The 5891-nt window shown below is 41.8% G+C and overlaps 1 protein-coding gene across 1 annotated transcript in view; it reads left to right on the top strand.

The window, feature by feature from the left end:
* The window catches only part of ADRA1A (adrenoceptor alpha 1A), a 14555-nt gene that overhangs the window by 1150 nt on the left and 7514 nt on the right, over positions 1–5891 (top strand). The window lies entirely within an intron of this gene.

Genomic DNA, 5891 nt, shown 5'->3' with positions numbered 1-5891 from the left:
GGAGTGTTATTTCTGACCAACTCTGCTATAGGAACAATATCTTTGGGGGGTTTGGGTGTGTATGTTTATACCTAAGTTTGCAACCAGTTCTTCAGGTGATATAAAAATGTAAAAGGCCAAGATATAAACGCATGGTCAAAGTAGCTGTTTACAGACTGGGGGCCAGATCTCCTGGAGTGCTCAGCATCTAATAATTCCCACTATAAGAAAAGAAATTAGCTTCCTAACAGAAAGGTCACATTACGAGATACCATAGTCCAAATGAAATGAATGTATTTTTTAATTTATTTTATGACCAGTCAGAAGACAGCAGTGAGGATCCTTCAAACTCATTTTATACTTCCCTGGCTCACATCTATTGTGGAAACCCGCTGAGCCCACTGGCCAAACACCAGCCTCAAGTATCATGTTGAATATGAATATTTATTCATCAGTTGTAATTCTAAAGGGGAGGGAAGTCAGGGATTTGTTCTGCTTTGCTATCACTGAAATATAAAGAAGTAATTAGAATTTTATTTAAACCTTGCTCAGTCACCTTTGATGCGATTTCAGGATTTAAAAGCAGAATACTAATTTCATAGCTATATCTGAGTGTGATGTATGTGGCACATCACACTGAAGTTTGCTCTGCAACAGCTGTACTAAACGTTAGTTTTTGAAACACAGAACCTTAAATCTGCAAGTTGCTCAATTTCAGTAGCTTTTCTTATGGAAAGGGCTTATGCTGCGTAGGAAAAATAAAGCTTGTGTGGAATTTTTAGCTACTAACAGAACAACGCGTAAAATTAAGAAAAAGAAAAACCAGCCTTACCTAAGTATGCAAAGAAAGATTTGGGGATTTTCCTTCCAATTTTTTCTTAAACCTTATAAAAAGCTGCTGGTTTTCAATTAACCTCTACTGGATTTACAAAGATTACTAGGTTGCTTTACAAAAACCTAAAACTGGAGAATCTTTTCTGTTGGTCAATACTGGGAAGTGCTGGACTAAGAGCTGTAGATGTTTCATGAGGAGGAGCCCTGAGAGGCCTGGCTCATGCTGTCCAGGATGTCAGCATGTTGGAATGCTGGTTGCCAAGATGTCTGAAACATACCCAAAAAGGGTTTGCGAGAACGCATTAAATACAGTTCTTTTCATCTGCAAATGTGGTTGCCCCCACAGAGCTGTTGTTAATTAATTTGCTTTGGATTTAAGAAATTGTCTGGACTCAAGAATGGCTTTGCATCTTTCTTTGATCTCTTATAAGGAAACTTTCTTGAGGTTGGTTTCCCTATCTTTGTGGGGTGACTTGTTATTTTTAAAGCATATAAGTTTTTCAAAACCTATTTGCTACTTCAGTTTAAAGACAAAAAACTATTAGACAAGCAGCACAAAACCCCACGTCTTCAAAAAAACCAAGGAAACACACCTTGAGGCAGACTGTCCCACCCAGAGCCACAGACTCTCCCGGAGATGACTGCACATGGCACTCTACATCTAAACCATGCAGAACACTTGCCAAAAGTGTTCTATTGTCCAGTAACCGCTGTCAGACCTATTCTGCAAACAGGTGAAGGCAGGCATAGGGGGGTGAAGCGATCCAACCAGGATCACGCAGCAGGTTAGTGGCAGAGGTCAGACTTTTCAGCTGTACTGACTTTTCACTGTCGCCAAAACCAATGGCAGTTGTGGAGTTTGCAACACAGCTGGCTGGGCAACAAGAACTTCGTTGTGTGGAGAACCAGCTCTGCAGCTTTGTGGCCATGGGACAGACCTAGATATGGTCCCATCAGCCATCGGCTGCTGCAGGTCACTTCAGTCATTTGTAGGAATCGTAGCCTTTTAGAAGCAGACCCTCAATGCAGTTTGCCCATGAGACAGACATCCTTAAATTGTGCTACACAAACCACTTCAGACAGCTGGCAGGTGCTTGCCACTCTATGCAGCAGAAGTTGTTTTACTGTGATCTACAGCATCTTTAAGATCCCCATGTCTATTTACATCAACTCTACCAGCCAAGAACCAATGAAAAAAAAAACAACCACCAGACTTGTTAAAGTGCATAACAAATAGGGGTAGAAACTTTTGGGGTGTAGGTATGGGAAGGGCAACAGTGGTAAAAGGATATCAAGAGAGGGATAAAGGCATGATACCCATATCAGTAGATGTTGCTGCAAATAACTGGAGAAACAGTTTGAGTATCCATACCATAAGACAGTATCTTAATTGAAATCAGTGTGTAAAGTTACCAGTTGCTATCTGTGTGAGTAACGTCTTTCTTACCTTCTTAGATTCATTAGTTTCATTCCAGGCAAAGGGTCTGTGCAAAGGCTTTCAGTCCAATAGTCCAATACCCCTTCTTCTCACTTGGCTTTGATTATTTGTGGAGTAAGCCAGGGAATGTCAATCCTGTTCATGAAAAGAACCGAGGTTAGGATTTGTTTTTCCTCTGCGTGCTGGAGTGCAAGCCCACCCTTCACAAAACTTCTGTAGAAACAGCTGATTTCCACTGGAAAAAGCCAGGTTTTCATTTCTGCATGCACTTCCTCTCCCTCTTTAGAGGTGACCCAGCAGATCTACTCCTAGTCTCAAAGCTTTCCTGGAAAAGCTTCTTTGAACTCAACACATCTCCACATATTGCTTAACAAAACCTTCCAAGTCAAAGCTCAAGCGTGTCCCAACTAGATCCACAGTCTCTATATTCCCCTAATTCCATCTTGGTTCTTCTGTAGACACATAGCTTTCCTAGTGCAGCGAAAGGTCCTTTTCCAGGACAGTTTAGGGAAGGCTTAGACTGACTGAAATGCAGGTTAAGGAGGTATCAATAGACACCTAAATAGGAGTTCAAACAGCCAGCAAGAACTGTGAGGTCCTTTGTCTATGTCCATCAGCCTCTATATACGACAGCTGTTCTTAGTGAGCTCAAATTCTCTCTCTGCTCCACAGCAGTGGAAGTCCGATGGTGTAAAGTGCTGTTTATTCTGCAGAACTTCCTTTGAACTGCTATTATACAAAATAAGCTGTAAACCCACTGCTGAATTACCTGTATTGGGGGAATTCTGCACAGACTCTTCTTGTAAGCATAGTATAAGTAGAAGACACTTACAGGTTGCTCTGGGAATTTTTCAGAAGGTTTATTTTCAACAACATAGATGACAGTGCTTGGAGGTTGTTTTGAGGTGAAACATGCACAGAACTGATGGAAAAAAAGAAAAAGGGCTGGGATTTTACAAAAATGGTCCTAAGCTGGGATTGATGGTTCATCTTAACAAACCCTCAGAAGCAGACTCACAAAGCTTTGTTTATTGTCCACTTTCTGTGGCAAGCTGGCTTAAACCTATCTGGTTGTAGATGTGTTCGGAAGCAGAAGAAAAAAGGGAAAGCCTGAGCCAGGATGTCACAGGGGAACAATCCAGACTACTAAACTGGGCAAGGGAGAACGTGGCTTTTAGCATTTGTCAATCATTCTCATGATGAAGAGTGCAGAAAAGAGGATACACTGGAGGCTATTTATATTTGTAGTAGAGTAGTAAATTAGTCTGTGAACTGACACAAACACTGTCAAGGGAATCCTCTAATCCTGTCTACCTGCCTGTCTGCAGCTCATTTCTAATTACTATTTTGTAGTAGTTTTTTAACTGGAGTCAAAGAGAATGACTCTCTACTTTCACTAGAGGTAAACCTGAAAAATAAAATGCATTTTTCTATCTCTGCCATTGATGCAATGTCTCAGGAGGTCACAAGGGGAGAAGCAGGAATACACACCAACATCTGGAGGTTGGTGGATTTATCCCTGTGTTTTCCTGTGAGGTTTGCATTTGTTATATAGATCATCACTTGTTACATGTTTTAGTAAGGTGGCCAACTTAACTATAGCACCTTGCTTGGGCTGCAGAGTCATGAGTTCATACCCAGTCCACTCAGCAGTAAATGGGAAACTTATTTTTGGAAGACAAAGGTGGCCAGCCATGACAGAAAACCTGCAGTTGTTTGTATGCTATCAGATACAGAAATTAATTTACCTTAATCATGTTGCTAAGGCATGATTGACCTGTCCTCCTCTAGGTTGCAATGCTGGGACAGTATTTCCCAAAGGCTGTGCTTCAAGGACCCATCTAGTTTTTGATACCAGTGAAAAACATATCAGGTATAGCTTTAAGGCCTCTTGTTCTTTTCAAGATCATCTGAGTCTCAATTCAATGTGTTCTGCCAGAACATGTTCAGATCAACTCCCATGGTTTCTGGATAAGCCATCCTGTGTCCTGCCCACTTATTGTCAAAGTAACTGGGCTTCAGACCATGTTCCTCTGTCACCGTGAGCCAGAACGTGACAGAGTCGGGACAGGGAAGTAAAGCCAGGGTCTCTGCTTCGCACACATCTTATCACAGCAGGAGTTCAAATGCCTGGAACTATCTTTAAGTTTACACTCGGCAGTTCACTCTGTTCCCTACCTAGTCCTGCAGACAGCAGTGTTAATGAGTAAAATCTGGGAACACCATTTCAGAGTAACACACAGGCTCCAACTGGTGTGAGATTCTGAGAGCAGTTTAAATACGGATTTTAGAGTCTTTTGGGGGCACAAAAAGGCAGTGCTTGTGATTCATCCGTCCCCCATGGTTTAAGCAGCAGTATAAGGGGAACTGCAGTGAGCTGAGATCCCTCAGTAACAAGTTAACCGTAGGTCCTGAACAGGAAGTCACCAATTTCCTGTAGAATCAAAATAACTTTGATTGATGAAACTGAAGCAATGGGTAGTGGTCTTATCCTGTTAAAGAGAAGGCGTTTACATGTTGGGAGGGTAAATAAGTTTACTGGTGGGGAAAATAAGAAAGAGAAAGCAAAAATTTTCCTGGGGAGGAGAACTGAGTAGAATAGCAGCAGCCTTCCAGGGAATCACAGCAGAAAATAGGGGACTACAATACGCTACCCTGGCATTTCTCCATACAGAAGGTAAATAGCTTCACTTCTTTTCATGAATCACCTCTTTTCTTCTTTATAAAGGGACAGATGGTCTCCTACTAGTAAACAGAAACATGGGATCCTCCTGTCCCTCCCATCCCTTTACTTGGAGGGCAGAGAGTAAGGCAAGCAGCCCGTGCACTCCCTTGACGCCGTCATGGCTGGGTCATTCAGATATTCAGAGAAGCAAGGATATGAATCCCCTTTCTTTTTGCTGATAATAATATAATAAAATAAAATGAATAAAAGCTGTGACAACCTAACCCTCAATAGTTTTCATATCAGAAAATGTTGTACTCCATCCATGGAGGAAATATTCAGAGCTAGATTCCTCACATTAGCATTTCAGTGTGTTCTCTCAACGATAAAAAGAAAAAAGAAATAAAGGTGGGGAAAAAAATACCAAACCACAGAATAAAGCTCCAGCTCATTCTCTGGAGCACAGGTCAGGGAGAAGAAGGGTGTTTACACCCCTTGGGTCATGGAGCACAAGTGTGTGTGCACGTGTGTGTTAAGCCAATGAATGAGGAGAAAATAAGCCATGAAGATAAACAGCTGATATTTCCTTGGCAAGTTTTTTTGTTTGGTGGTTTTTTTTTTTTGCACTAATCACAAGGGGCATTTTTCATAAACACAGACTGGAAAAGCTTTGTTGGTCTAGGTTGATAACTCAGCTACGCTGAAGCCAATGGCAAAGCTCCTGCTGACATCCCCATGGCCAACATTTCTCCACTGTTACCGAGTCCTGAAACGTTGTGTCCCACTGACTCATAACACAGCAAAGCAGCGGAAGGAATTGGCGATATTAATAGCTATTTGAACTGAAAACAAGAGAGAGAAAGCAGACCCAGTTGTGCTATGTTTCGTGATTCACATCTATGGCTCTCTTGCATGCACTACCTGTCAGAGAAGGCTGGTCCTTGTCTTCAAAACATTCCCGCTTTGTGTAGTCAC

The sequence above is a fragment of the Egretta garzetta genome, unplaced genomic scaffold (genome assembly GCF_000687185.1).
Source record: "Egretta garzetta isolate BGI_Z169 unplaced genomic scaffold, ASM68718v1 scaffold233, whole genome shotgun sequence".
Lineage (NCBI taxonomy): Eukaryota > Metazoa > Chordata > Aves > Pelecaniformes > Ardeidae > Egretta > Egretta garzetta.
Note: the sequence above shows the minus strand (reverse complement) of the source record. Positions and strands in the feature narration are given on the sequence as shown.